This window comes from Schistocerca gregaria, chromosome 3, assembly GCF_023897955.1.
Source record: "Schistocerca gregaria isolate iqSchGreg1 chromosome 3, iqSchGreg1.2, whole genome shotgun sequence".
Taxonomy (NCBI): domain Eukaryota; kingdom Metazoa; phylum Arthropoda; class Insecta; order Orthoptera; family Acrididae; genus Schistocerca; species Schistocerca gregaria.
In genome coordinates this window covers 216,149,272-216,165,542 of record NC_064922.1, presented here as the reverse complement: position 1 = coordinate 216,165,542, position 16,271 = coordinate 216,149,272, and positions in this window count along the sequence as shown.

The window sequence follows — 16,271 nt, the reverse complement described above, 5'->3', positions numbered from 1 at the left end:
CCACCCACTGTGGCAAAGCTCGTACTGCGTTAGAAACTGTTATAGATAAACTGTTATAGATCAAATGGCCGGCGTACATATGGTGTGCACGTCACAGGTATTGGTTATATGCATGCATCCACGTCGAATCGTATCCACTCGTCTGAGCCATTTTTACTTGCCTCATCCTGGATTTAAAAATAAAATATGTATATTCCATTAATATCACTTATATTTTTGCACCTGCATTTACACATCCTCATAAAGAGACAGAAGACATCTATGGGAAATGACAGACACCAATAAGTGAGCGCAAACACAAAATGAAGACGGAAAATTTTAGTTTAAGTCACACTGATCAGCCATAACATCATGCACCGACCTAACATCGATATAAAGCTGTCCATGCGTAACCTGGCGAGGAATGCTTTGTAGTCGCGCACACGCACGATGGAAGGACCTGAGGCTCGACGCAAGCATTTCGGAAAATGCACGACTTGTCGAGTGTTCGAAGAGTGTTGTGTCTTCCACACGTGCGAAACTAAGCGAAACCACATCCATACGTTGTGGTGTTGGGCAACCAACTCTCATCTCTCATTACAGATCTCTGTCGTCGCAGGCTGGGCAGACTGGCAAAACAGGACAGGTGACGAATTATGGCAGAACTAAATTCAGACTTTAACTTTCGGCAGAGTACAAGTGCGTGTGAACACAGAGTGCCTCGAACACTCCTAACGATGGGGCATGTGTCAATGTTAACGCCACGACATCGGCAACTACGATTGAAACAGGCACGTGACCGTCGACATTAGACGCTGCCACAGTGGCAGAGCGCTGCGTAATCTAATGAATTCCGATGCCTTGGGACTACACAAATCCGTCGTCTTCCAGGGGAACGGCTCCTTGGCGTCTGTAATGTGACGTGGAGACCCCCTGCTGCTCTGCAGAACATTCACGTGGGAATCCATGGGTCCAGTGGAGCTCGTTCAAAGCACCATGACGGCCATGGAGTATCGTACACTGGCTGCAGACCACATGTGCCCCTTCATGAGATCAATGTTCCCCGACGACAGTGGCATTTTACAACAAGACAGTGAGAAATGTCACAAAGCCAGGAGTGTGATGGATTGGTTCGAGAAGCACAGTGGCGAGTTCCAGTTGATGTGGTGGCCCCACTAACTTCCCACTAACTAACATCTGGCAACTGATTCAACATAGCGTCAGAGCTCATCGCCCACGCCCCCGAAATTAACCGGAATTTGGTGAACTGTGTGCACAGACGTGGTGACAACTAACTTAAGGCGAGCTGCCAAGGTCTCATTGCCCAAGGTCTCATTGCTTCCACGCCGAAAGGCGTCGCCGATGTTATCAGGGCCAATGGTGGACATATCGGCTATTTGGTAGTGGTCAGAATGTTCTGCTTGATCAGTGTATGGCGCTCCGAGAGAAAACACAGATAATTGTGTCACACAGGGCAAAGAAGAAAATGAAGTATGCGCATTTGTACGGTGTGCACAAATCTTTGATGCTCTAGTATCTATTCTATGTGCTTTGTGTCCGTCTCTGGCGCGTTTCTTACTGACGATTGGATGCTTGGGAGTGAGAGCATCTGCGGATGCAGATGCAGGGTCGTGCTTCGCCAGCTAAGTAGAAGTGACACGCTACCAGTGTCGACAGTTGAAGGTCCGTGTTTGCCAAGGAGATGTGAGCACTCCGTTACTCCGATCTTAGCTGGAAGACTCGGTTCATGAAGAGCTATTGGCGCCATTATACAAGTTGCTGACTTTCTGTCGGCGTCTCACGGAACTACTGTGTGCTTATATTGTGCACTATATGGTGAGGTCTTTCTTGTCATAAGCAGTAACTTTGTTCTCGAACGAAGTATGAATGACTGCATCCTGGTTCCTTTCGAAACAACCTGATATTTTGTGTGAGGTAAAAGGCGCTAGTTTGGGTTTTGGTACTTGGCTTTGTCTGGAATCGTTTTGAATTGAATTTCAAATTTTGTTGTATACCTGCCCCTTTTCGGAGCAGCGTTGTTAGCTTTTTGCTCGTACAAGACGCACCTTTTATCATACCTTTCTGTATTTTACTTACCCATTTTTTCTTCAGCTTCACGCTTTCTAGCCTTCTTTAACGTATCTCAGCCGTGATGCGGGGGCTGCTTGAAGGTTTCCGTCCTCTGTTGGAGGCCCGACCATATCGTTTAGCTGACATGGTTGCGGTTGTTTGTCTGCTTGTCGTGTTGACTGGCGCCACTTGGTTTTGCAAGTGTTGCTTGTCCGCTAGTGGCAGCAGCAGCGGTTATCGATACGTAGTAACTGTGGCCCTATCTTTGGGCGACGTCATGCATCTTTCAGGTCTTGTCAGTGGATAGTTCGGTTGAGGCCTCAGGATGTGCCAGGTCCGCCCAGTGCGAGAACACTTCGGGACCGTTGGCGGCGCGCATGGATTGCCGGATCGAAGGCCTGTGGTCACGAGGGTGCAAAACCTCGTCGTAAACCGGATCCGTAAGTTTTACGATGAGTGCGTTTGGATTCAAGTAGAGAAACCTTCACCATTATGAGATCTAGCGATTCTCCAGTGTCTTGGGTTCGTGTTGGTGCTAGTAGTGTCGACGAGGTGAAGAGCAGTGAGTGGAGTGCATGGGGAAGGCGGATCTGATTAGCTACCAGGGACTTCTGATTACTATCTACTGGGTTCAGCTCTTTACTATTTGTTAAGTTCGAACAGTGGTAGTTTTCCTGCCTCGTGGCCGCTAACACCCCAGTTACCTTCCCTGGGGGCTAGTGTATGTAACGTCAGTGTACGTTTCCTCACTTTGCCGTTGCTGTACGGTGAGGCGTGTATTTTTGACAGATTTCTTGATTGTAGGTTGGTAGTGATTCCTTTCTCGTTGTGGACTCTCCAAGCACTGTATTCTGCGTTCGGAGTCCTGACCGCCGGTTCCGACTTTGGCGTATTTTTACATCTTTCGATTTGGTTTATTGGACGTCAGGTAGCCTCAGCAAGATTATCATTTATCATTCGTAATACTGTCACTAGTCTGAGTTACCATCTTGTGAAGTGAATTGAACTCTTAGCTGGCTATCTCATCGTTCGAGAAAATGTTTTTCTCTGGACCTACTCAGAGGTCGATTCCTGGTGCATCATCTGTGACTGGCCCTTGTGTTTTGTTATTGTATTTGTTGTTTTATTGTATGTTTCTAAAATTTTTATATAATTGCCATTCTTGGCGTTACAGCAGGTTTAAATGATTCTGCTAGGAAGTTTACCATCATTTTGCCTCATCTGTTTGGTAGTAAGTTGCTTGTCTTTTAAATTGACCTTTGTTGTTTATTGTATTTTTTTTAACTTTACTATGTAATTGTCATTCTTGGCAGTTACATCAGGATTAAATGGTTGTGCTGCCAAGTTTATTATCATTTTGTTTCACCCATTTGGTGATCAGTTGTCTGTCTTTTTAAATAAACCGTTGCTATTGCACTGATGTTTTATAGTTTGTTGTTAATTGTTTTTAAAACTGCGTGTTCTTGACGTTAAAGGCCTTCAGCCAGGACTGTGGTTACTTGCCTTAAAATTCTAATTGGGATCACATTCCCTTGTTTTAAAACATGATATGCTCATTTGGTAAATTGTAACCATGGACCTTGCCGCTGGTGGGGAGGCTTGCGTGCCTCAGCGATACAGATAGCAGTACCGTAGGTGCAACCACAACGGAGGGATATCTTTTGAGAGGCAATACAAACGTGTGGTTCCAGAAGAGGGGCAGCAGCCTTTTCAGTAGTTGCAGGCGCAACAGTCTGGATGATTGACTGATCTGGCCTTGTAACAATAACCAAAACAGCCTTGCTGTGCTGGAACTGCGAACGGCTGAAAGCAAGGGGAAACTACAGCCGTAATTTTTCCCGAGGGCATGCAGCTTTACTGTATGATTAAATGATGATGGCATCCTCTTGGGTAAAATATTCCGGATCTGCGGGCGGGGACTACTCAAGAGGATGTCGTTATCAGGAGAAAGAATACTGGCGTTCTACGGGTCGGAGCGTGGAATGTCAGATCCCTTAATCGGGCAGGTAGGTTAGAAAATTTAAAAAGGGAAATGGATAGGTTAAAGTTAGATATAGTGGGAATTAGTGAAGTTCGGTGGCAGGAAGTACAAGACTTCTGGTCAGGTGACTACAGGGTTATAAACACAAAATCAAATAGGGGTAATGCAGGAGTAGGTTTAATAATGAATAGGAAAATAGGAATGCGGGTAAGCTACTACAAACAACATAGTGAACGCATTATTGTGGCCAAGATAGATACGAAGCTCACACCTACTACAGTAGTACAAGTTTATATGCCAACTAGCTCTGCAGATGACGAAGAAATTGAAGAAATATATGATCAAGTAAAAGAAATTATTCAAATAGTGAAGGGTGACGAAAATTTAATAGTCATGGGTGACTGGAATTCGGTAGTAGGAAAAGGGAAAGAAGGAAACGTAGTAGGTGAATATGGACTGGGGCAAAGAAATGAAAGAGGAAGCCGCCTGGTAGAATTTTGCACAGAGCACAACTTAATCATAGGTAACACTTGGTTCAAGAAACATAAAAGAAGGCTGTATACATGGAAGAACCCTGGAGATACTAAAAGGTATCAGATAGATTATATAATGGTAAGACAGAGATTTAGGAACCAGGTTTTAAATTGTAAGACATTTCCAGGGGCAGATGTGGACTCTGACCACAATCTGTTGGTTATGACCTGTAGATTAAAACTGAAGAAACTGCAAAAAGGTGGGAATTTAAACAGATGGGACCTGGATAAACTAAAAGAACCAGAGGTTGTACGGAGTTTCAAGGAGAGCATAAGGGAACAATTGACAGGAATGGGGGAAAGAAATACAATAGAAGAAGAATGGGTAGCTTTGAGGGATGAAGTAGTGAAGGCAGCAGAGGATCAAGTAGGTAAAAAGTCGAGGGCTAGTAGAAATCCTTGGGTAACAGAAGAAATATTGAATTTAATTGATAAAAGGAGAAAATATAAAAATGCAGCAAATGAAGCAGGCAAAAGGGAATACAAACATCTCAAAAGTGACATCGACAGGAAGTGCAAAATGGCTAAGCAGGGATGGCTAGAGGACAAATGTAAGGATGTGGAGGCTTATCTCACTAGGGGTAAGATAGATACTGCCTACAGGAAAATTAAAAAGACCTTTGGAGAAAAGAGGACCACTTGTATGAATATTAAGAGCTCAGATGGAAACCCAGTTCTAACGAAAGAAGGGAAAGCAGAAAGGTGGAAGGAGTATATAGAGGGTCTATACAAGGGCGATGTACTTGAGGACAATATTACGGAAATGGAAGAGGAGGTAGATGAAGATGAAATGGAGATACGATACTGCGTGAAGAGTTTGACAGAGCACTGAAAGACCTGAGTCGAAACAAGGCCCCTGGAGTAGACAACATTCCATTGGAACTACTGACGGCCTTGGGAGAGCCAGTCCTGACAAAACTCTACCATCTGGTGAGCAAGATGTATGAGACAGGCGAAATACCCTCAGACTTCAAGAAGAATATAATAATTACAATCCCAAAGAAAGCAGGTGTTGACAGATGTGAAAATTACCGAACTATCAGTTTAATAAGTCACAGCTGCAAAATACTAACGCGAGTTCTTTACAGACGAATGGAAACACTAGTAGAAGCCGACCTCGGTGAAGATCAGTTTGGATTCCGTCGAAATGTTGGAACACGTGAGGCAATACTGACCCTACGACTTATCTTTGAAGCTAGATTAAGGAAGGGAAAACCTACGTTTCTAGCATTTGTAGACTTAGAGAAAGCTTTTGACAATGTTGACTGGAATACTCTCTTTAAAATTCTGCAGGTGGCAGGGGTAAAATACAGGGAGCGAAAGGCTATTTACAATTTGTACAGAAACCAGATGGCAGTTATAAGAGTCGAGGGACATGAAAGGGTAGCAGGGGTGGGGAAGGGAGTGAGACAGGTCTGTAGTCTATCCCCGATGTTATTCAATCTGTATATTGAGCAAGCAGTGAAGGAAACAAAAGAAAAATTCGGAGTAGGTATTAAAGTCCATGGAGAAGAAATAAAAACTTTGAGGTTCACCGATGACATCGTAATTCTGTTAGAGACAGCAAAGGACTTCGAAGAGCAGTTGAATGGAATGAATAGTGTCTTGAATGGAGGATATAAGATGATCATCAACAAAAGCAAAACGAGGATAATGGAATGTAGTCGAATTAAGTCGGGTGATGCTGAGGGAATTAGATTAGGAAGTGAGACACTTAAAGTAGTAAAGGAGTTTTGCTATTTGGGGAGCAAAATAACTGATGATGGTCGAAGTAGAGAGGATATAAAATGTAGACTGGCAATGGCAAGAAAAGCGTTTCTGAAGAAGAGAAGTTTGATAACATCGAGTATAGATTTAAGTGTCAGGAAGTTATTTCTGAAAGTATTTGTTTGGAGTGTAGCCATGTATGGAAGTGAATCATGGACGATAAATAGTTTGGACATGAAGAGAATAGAAGCTTTCGAAATGTGGTGCTACAGAAGAATGCTGAAGATTAGATGGGTAGATCATATAACTAATGAGGAAGTATTGAATCGGATTGGGGAGAAGAGAAGTTTGTGGCACAACTTGACCAGAAGAAGGGATCGGTTGGTAGGACATGTTCTGAGGCATCAAGGGATCACCAATTTAGTATTGGAGGGCAGCGTGGAGGGTAAAAATCGTAGAGGGAGACCAAGAGAAGACTAAACTAAGCAGATTCAGAAGGATGTAGGTAGCAGTAGGTACTGGTAGATGAAGAAGCTTGTACAGGATAGAGTAGCATGGAAAGCTGCAACAAACCAGCTTCAGGACTGAAGACCACAACAACAACAACAAGGCAATGAAAACACTATTAATTACAAAACCGTTTATTCTTTCATTAATGACGTGTGACATCTGAAATTACCATTTTATAATAAATGTGTGTAATAGCAAAAGGGAACCAATGGTAACTGATTACGGCCCAATCAACAATCGTTACCGAATCGTGCCTCCCAGGTTTCAGTGTTTTGTATTTTACTAATGCTGTGTCGAAGGACGTATTGTTGACGTTAACTGTAAACTAATTTCCTGACTTATTACATTATATCTTGTGTTTTGAGAAAGTTGCGTTAGTTCAGTTGTTGGCAGTCTTTAATTCACTCATCGTTCGGATGTTTCATTTGAAGAATGGTCATTGTCCAGTAGACGTAATTCACTTTATTAGAATACTGTTTAGCGCTTTGATTTACTGTCGAAGTTATTTCATCCAATGGCTGCACATTTAACTAGAACTTCGGTTAATTCTGTCTCTCTGTGAGTACCGCGGGACAGATTAGTCCTTACTTAATGCATTCTTTATCAGGGATATCACTGCATGGCTTGGTCGATCTGGTGACGTTCACCAACAATTTTGCAATACACTACCTCTGAAAACTGCTGTTTTGTACGACAGATGGCCACGGCATTACATTAAGTCTGTATACGATATACACACATACAGATGGCGATACTATCTCATACACAAGATCTAAAAGGGAAATGCATTAGCGTTGCCGTCATTTGTACACAGGTGACTGATGAGAAGAGGTTTCCAACGTGATTACGGCCACACGACGGAAATCAAAAGACTTTGAAAGTGAAATAGCAGTTCGACCTAGACACAAAGGACATTCCCTTTCACATGGAAAAGCGAAATAGGCGTATGGCGTCAGTGGCCGGGAGTTCTCAGTGTGGAAGTGGGTTCGGCCGAGCGGTTCTAGGCGCTACAGTCTGGAACCTCGCGACTCCTACGGTCGCAGGTTCGAATCCTGCCTCGGGCATGTATGTGTGTGATGTCGTTAGGTTAGTTAGGTTTAAGTAGTTTTAAGCTCTAGCGGACTGATGACCTCAGAAGTTAAATCCTATAGTGCTCAGAGCCATTTGAACCATTTGAACAATACTGCGTGTACCAACCGCAGCAGTCATTGGGGGTCGTACGACAACGTGTCCTTTAGGACGGTGTGGCAAAATTGGGCATTAGTGGGCTGAGGTAACAGACGACCCACGCGGGTGCCTTTGCCAACAGCGCTCCATCGCCTGCAGCACCTTTGTTGGGCTCGTGACGATATCGGTTGTATCCTAGGACAACTGGGACACCATGGCGTGATCATACGAATCAAAGTTCCACTTAATAAAAGATGATGGTACAGTTCGAGTGTGGCGCAGACTGCACCAAGCCATGGAACAAAGTTGTAAACTGTGGAAGCTGCTGTCATCAAGATATTATGCAAGCTGACTGTGGCCTCATAATGGTGTGGGCTGTATTTACAGGAAATGGACTGAGTCGTCTAGTCGAACTGAACTGATCATTGACTGGAAGTGGTTATGTTGTGCTGTTTGTTCCCAAACCTGACCCATCCCCAATCAACTCCATACCACGTCATTTTTCATTAAGAGGAAACTAAATAAATATAGATTATTTGAGGGTCAAACGGATCTAACAATGAGGATGACTGGACGTCATTAAACAAGAAGTCAGTTGTTTGACAAAAGTACGCCAGTTATGTTTTCGTTCTGTGAAACAATAATAAAGACCAGCGTTTCCGTCAGTGGTGCAATTCGATTTTAGGACGATGATTTTACCACATATCGATTAACACTTCCACCTCTGATACAATGATTCTTACTATTTTTACTATCAGTTGGCATTGTACTCCATGTTCGAAGGCTTGTTTGTCGTCAATAATCGACACTAATTTTCATTTAAATGAATTGGTTCGTTCTATAGGATACGATAGGCTAACACAGTACTAGAGCTCAGAGTTTGAACGAGGCGGTTGAGGAGAGGCTTGCCGAAGTATACACATCACGTGACTCGTACCCAGTTGCGTATTAGTGACTTCCTTGCAATCATTTTGTGCGCAACATGATGTGTTCTTAAACTTCACTACCCGTTTCAACCTTAGTGTTCGCTGCAGAATCACTTATTTTGGTAGCCTAGAGCTCATTAGGAGAGGTGCACCTGCAAAAAGAAAAAGAGGATAATGCACCCCGTGTAACTACATGTTAAAAGAATATTGCAGGAGTAGAGGGCGGGTCCGCCGGGTTGGCCGAGCGGCTCTGGGTGCTACAGTCTGGAACTGCGCTACCGCTACGGTCGCAGGTTCGAATCCTGTCTCGGGCATGGATGTGTGTGATGTTCTTAGGTTAGTTAGGTTTAAGTAGTTCTAAGTTCTAGGGGACTGATGACCGCAGAATTTAAGTCCCATAGTGCCCAGAGCCATTTGGAAGTAGAGGGCGGAAGCTTGCCGGGTTTGTTTGAATACTGTGCAGAGAACGCCCAGTGAAGCCAACGTGTCGATTCAAGCGTGATCAATAGAAAAACTACAAGTTCAAAAAATACATTATGTGAATTTTAACTAATCGACCCTGTTGAGGAAAATGAAAGGCTTGGGTTTCAGTTACTAGAAAAGGGGCATTGGGACAAGATAGCTTACTGAATGTAGTGATACTGTAGCTGCAAGAATTTTAATGTTAGAGCAACTTATTAACTAAAACAGACTGCTACCTCTTTGGAAGGATTACAGGGATTTATTTATTTTTCTACCCAAAAGTATTGACACAATTTTACACAACAGAAGACCAAAAGCTGGACACTTCAAGTGCATATATTGTAGGTCTCATATGGGGCAGGTAGTTGGTGATGAGGAACACTGAATGACATTGCTGTTAGAATGTTCAACGCCACACTGCCAAAGAACTGAGACCGCAGATAAACCCCGAGTCAACAGATTGGTCTTGCATCTCGTTGTGTTTGATCATAATCTATTGAGAGACCTCCATATTGACCACTTCTCCGAATGTCCAGGGAGAAGTTCCTCCTTTGCACCCATTAATTCTCCCAAGTACCGACATTTCTCCCTCCACTGCGAGGTCTTAGCAGCATATGGATTCTTGATGATGGCCTCAGTAGGTTTCAAGAAGCTCTTTCTTGATTTCAGCCTAGGATGTACTAGCTGACGACCATATAGTGGATGGGCTTTATTCGTGGTGGCCTTATTCTTCTCATATCTCGCAGCGAACTCACGTCTGATTTCAGGAGGAGCTATACCAGCGAGGCAATTAAGTTTGTCCACAGGAGTAGGTCTTAGCAACCCGTGATAATCCGGCAAGACTCATTTAGAGGCACATCTAGTTCCTGGCATGACTGGACTTGTACCATACCGAACATGCAGATTCTGCAGCGGATTAAAATAGAGCAATCACGCTTGAACACACAGTGCAAGGATTAGCACCCTATGATGGCTCCGCAGGATATATTTCTTAGGATCCATTTGCCTGTTTATTCTTCAGGTGGAAAGCGCTGGTCTGAGTCTTGTCAGGATTAAGTTTCATGTTATTCCCATTACAGTAAACAGTGAATTCTTCCAAAGATATTGATAGCGTATCTTCCACAGTCTCAAAACAATCAGCCTGAGTAGTGATAAAACGTACACTAACACAAATTATGAAACCCAGAATACATTAAAAATGAATTATTGTGGTCTAAGGGTTCCAGTTTTCAGAGCTAATCGACTTATGGTGCTTCAAGACGGATTATCAAAAACTGTGAAATGTTTATCAGCTCATGGAACGATTATCGATACCGGTTCGACTTAATAGTTTGTTTGCTTGTTGCAGCCGAGCAACAACTCCTACAGCACCCCACTAGCGTGGGCGGCAAGCTTCACCTGAATGATTTAATAGTGCTGTCCGCCCTCAGTGTGAGGTCCGCATTTAGTGCCTGTGAGCCGTCGTGTCGCTGGCCGCCAGCGTACACACCCAACTGGTGCGATACATCATACCATCCAGAGTAGCAATGCTGGAAGAGACGTACTCGGTGCACTACCTGAGCGTACTATAGCCTGAAGGTCGGGCTACTGGCAGATAAATGCAACTTGGCGTACAGTGTGAGCAATTGTCTTCTTCGTTCAATGCTGCGCTAGTGGAGCACTAAGGAAACTTTCCTTTATTGCTGATTTAATGGCCTTGAAACTCAGTAAAACTGGATCGTAGTAGTAGGTCATATGCGCATCAATTCTTGGTCATAGATGTTAGTTGATTATTGTAAACTGGACGCATTAATTCAAGCTTTGTTAATTCATTTGCTGCCTTTGTCGCACATAATTTGTATGTATTTGTGTTAAACATAACGACAAATAACTTGTGTATGATGCTTTTGCTGGTAACTTCCACTCCCTGCTACACATTTACAACCTTTCTATTGGCAGCAGAGTGTGGAGATGTGGCTACCACAACAAAACGGTTAAAAAATATTTACTCGTAATTTACAAAGAATAGGATCACATTTGAGGAAGTGGAGAAAATTGTCAATAGATTGAAGTGCAATAAAGCATCTGAGGTGGATGAAATTAACTCGGAACTCATCAAAGACAGTGGAACGTCAGCTCTGAAATGGCTGCACAGGGTAATTGAAATCGCCTGGGAGTTGGGACAGGTTCCATCAGACTGGACAAAAGCAGTAATCACACCAATCTTTAAGCATGGAAACAGAAAAGATTGTAACAGCTACAGAGGTATGTCTTTAATCGGCATTGTGGGTAAAATCTTCTCCGGTATTATTGAAAGGAAAGTGCGAGTAATAGTTGAGGACCAATTGGAAGAAAATCAGGGTGGGTTTAGGCCTCTTAGAGGTTGTCGGGATCAGATCTTTAGTTTACGGCAAATAATGGAGAAGTGTTATGAGTGGAACAGGGAAGTGTATCTATGCTCTATAGATCTATAAAAGGCCTATGACTGGGTTCCTAGGAGGAAGTTATTGTCTGTTCTAAGAGATTATGGAATAGGAGTCAAACTTTTGCAAGCAATTAAAGGTCTTTACATGGATAGTCAGGCAGCAGTTGGAGTTGACGGTAAATTGAGTTCATGGTTTAGAGTAGTTTCAGGGGTAACACATGGCTGCAACCTGTCTCCGCTGTTTTTCATATTATTTATGGATCATGTGTTGAAAACAATGGACTGGCTGGGCGAGATCAAGATATGTGAACATAAAATAAGCAGTCTTGCATATGTGGATGACTTAGTTGTGATGGCAGATTCGATTGAAAGTTTGCAAAGTAATATTTCAGAGCTAGATAATAAATGTAAGGACTATGGTATGAAGATTAGCATCTCCAAAACGAAAGTAATGTCAGTGGTAAACAAATATAAACGGATTGAGTGCCAAATAGGAGGAACAAAGTTAGAACAGGTAGACAATTTCAAGTATTTAGTATGCATATTCTCACAGGATGGCAACATAGTGAAAGAACTGGAAGCGAGGTGTAGCAAAGCTAATGCAGTGAGCGCTCAGCTACGATCTACTCCCTTCTGCAAGAAGGAAGACAGTACCAAGACTAAGTTATCTGTGCACCGTTCAATCTTTCGACCAACTTGTATGGGAGTGAAAGCTGGGTGGATTCAGGTTACCTTAGCAACAAGGTTGAGGTTACGGATGATTGCAGGTACCAGCAGATGGGAACAATTGCAGGAGGGTGTCCACAATGAGGAAATCAAAGAAAAACCGGGAATGAGCTCTGTAGATGTAACAGTCAGGGCGAACAGGCTTAGATGGTGGGGTCATGTTACACGCATGGGAGAAGCAAGGTTACCCAGGAGACTCATAGGTTCAGCAGTAGAGGATAGGAGGAGTCGGGGCAGACCAAGGAGAAGGTACCTGGATTCGGTTAAGAATGATTTTGAAGTAATAGGTTTAGCATCAGAAAAGGCAACAATGTTAGCACTGAATAGGGATCATGGAGGAATCTTATAAGGGGGATATGCTCCAGACTGAACGCTGAAAGGCATAATCAGTCTTAAATGATGATGATGATTTACAAAGAAGAAATTATAGCCTTTCCAGGTCGCTTTTGTGATGTTTACGTCCAAGTTGTGTTGAAGCTACCTTTATCACCAATTGTCGAGTTAGGAAAAATTCTGGAGCCATTTTGCCTTAAAAAGGAACAATTCCACAAAGAATTTAAGATCCACCAACAACCAGAATAAGATATTGTCACCTAGATAGCGTTCGCCTCCGTGGAGCGCTGCACTGCCCGCAACATGACACTGAGGACAATGTGGGTGAAGCAGGTATGACTGGGTACGTTAGTTCCGTCTTACTTGCCAGTGTTCAGGAAGAACCACTGAGTCTTTAGGGTGCAGTAACTGTTCTTTGGATTAAACATACGGGATTCAGGATCAGATTAACATACCTTAGGTTAGTTAGGTTTAAGTAGTTCTAAGTTCTAGGGGACTGATGACCATAGCTGTTAATCCCCTTAGTGCTCAGAGCCATTTTTGAACTTAACAGTTGTGGTCATCAGTTCCCTAGAACTTAGAACGACTTAAACGTAACGAACGTAAGGACTTCACACACATCCATGCCAGAGGCAGGTTTCTATCCTGCGACCGTAGCAGTCGCGCGGTGCCGGACTGAAGCGCCTAGAACGGCTCGGCCACACCGGCCGACTAGGGCATTGTATAGTCCGAAGTAGAAATTCCATAGTTTCGGAAGATACTCTTGTTAAATAGTTCTATAATAATGTAATAACATAATTGCAATGGTTTTCCTTGATGTAAAATGAAACCTATATATGACTTACCTTAGTCAATGTAAATACTATCTAATCTTTGCGTGCTCATCACTGCATATCTTGCAGACAATGTTACACAACCAACAATCACTGAAATAGGCAGTGTAATGAGGAAATCCTAGGAACGTAAGTCTTCATATAGGAAATTGAATATGTTCTTTTACGTCACTTTAAAATTCTATATTCCAAGAATTTGTATATTCCACAGTGCAAATGTCACAATTTCTGATGACAATCGTTAAACTGAGCAGAAGTGCTCAGTAAAAATATTTAGGATAACTTTGTCACGAAAAACGTAACCCTACACTGCCCGTGATCCAGAGCATAGGTAAGTTGTCTACTGAACTGGGCCGCGATAGTGTTTAGTCCTTGTTGTTATCCAGTTGATCAGAGCGTCATGCACGTATATTTCCAGATTCTCATTTAGTTATCTTTCAAGCAATATATCTGTTACTCAAGGTGAGCAGAGTTGTTGCCGAGGTTTGTCATAACGGTGGCATACTGAACAATTTATGTGAGAAGAGAGTTAAGAGAAATTTTCCAGTAGGACTACGAACGAGCTTGCTACCCAGAATTTCGTCTATCTACAAGCTGGTGATGAGACACTCGTACAACCAGTCGAGCAAATATGATCCACTATTTCTGCGTTGTGCCTGAATGTCACCGATTCAAAACTCGTCGGTAATACTTAGGAGGGAAAGCGACATGAAGATTACACACATGTTTTGTTTACTGATGAACCCAGCATCTCTGTTGTTTTAGACAGTACAGAAAACATTGGGTTTAGTGATGAAAAGCTTGACGTCAGTAATCAAGTTTACGAGTATGCATATACAACACATTTGGCCCATACAAACGAGCGAACTCAAACTTGACACAACAGAAACTGTTCACTTTGTGATAACGCGAGACATTTTGTTCGGGATTCCTGTGTCAAGAGTGATTTCAAAGCAGGATCTGGAACAGGGATCTCTGGATGCAATAAACTGAGAGCTGTTTCTAAGCAGTCGCATCTGTTTGTGCATTCTTATGCGCAGTCTCTAACCACTCACTCAATTGTCGTCATAGGGAATAGTATTTCTGTCCTGGATTATGAGTCGTACTGTTAGTACGGGGATATATGCCGATGATCTGTACTGCAAGCGGTTAGTCAGCGGTGTCAGATCGTGAATGGACAAGTGTGCCGAAGGTCGACTAGCTATGCGGTAGACTAAGCATTCAGTGTTTGTCACGGCCAGTTAATTTCGGCATTGTAAGAGCTTTATCCAGTAATGCTTTTGAAAAGCTGTGACTGTATTTCACGGATTTCATCGGTTATGATATCGCGTAAAAAAGTTTGTTTTATATATCAGAGTAATAAGATTAATACGTTAAGTTTTCATAACTGCACCCAAGGCACTAACCACTTTCAAGGCAGGTCTATCAAATTGGATGTTGCTCAATTAAAAGAACCAGGGGTGGAACTAATTTTAAGTCTTCTCAATAACTTGCCGCATGTAATGGTCGCTAGGTTGGAGGATACCAATGAAATTCAATAGCAGAATCAGTTTGTTGATGATAAACGTCTTCGACAGGCACCACACCATTTATTCTCTCCCAGAATAAAATAGTTACTCCAGATCATTGACAAGTTACTTGCTGACGCTGTCGTTAAGCCACCGACCTCACCTTTCCGGTACCCAAGGAGGACGCAGGCAAGCAAGTTGTAGATTATTGTGCTCGCAAAAGCTTACCTTTCAGCGGGTTCCTTTAACGGCATTACATAATCGCTCCGCGTAGCTTGTCGGAGGGGGGGGGGGGGGGTCCTGCATTTCTTTACTGCTAGAACTTAACGAAGCTCACCACAAAGTGCCCTTAATAGAAGAATTCAATCATCCGACAGCATTCTGAAACATCTGAGTTCTGTCGAGTTGTGTGGTTTGAAACTTCCTGGTAGATTAAAACTGTGTGCCCTATCGAGATTCGAACTCGGGACCTTTGCCTTTCACGGGCAAGTGCTGAGCTACCCAAGCACGACTCACGCCCCGTCCTCACAGCTTTCATTCCACCAGTACCTCGTCTCTTACCTTCCAAACTTTGCAGAAGCTCCCATGCGAACCTTGCAGAACTATCACTCCTGGAAGAAAGGAAGGCAAAGGTCTCGAGTTCGAGTCTCGGTCCGGCACACAGTTTTAAATGCGAGGATGATTCATATCAGCGCACACTCCGCTGTAGAGTGAAAATTTCATTCCGTCTGGTTTATCAACAGCGGTCCTTTCACGTTTATTGGCCTCAGTTTTGGGCGACCTTAAGTTTAATTATCCTTATAGTTACGTATATGATGTAGTAATGTACAGTTAAATATTACAGGAACATTTGTAAGTAAGCTTATTTAGATTTTTATGTTGGTAACGCCACTTAGCCCTCTAAATGAAAATCACTGATGTGCTGTGTGAAGTCTGTGGCTCATTTGCATTGTTGGAATATTTGCTACTGTAGCATTGGGCAGTTGGATGTGAACAGCGCGTAGGGTTGCACAGTTGGAGGTGAGTCGCCAGCAGTGGTGGATGTGGGGAGAGAGATGGCAGAATTTAGAGAGCGGACGATCTGGACGTGTGCCCATCAGAAACAATAAATTTGTTATGCTGTGTATCATCA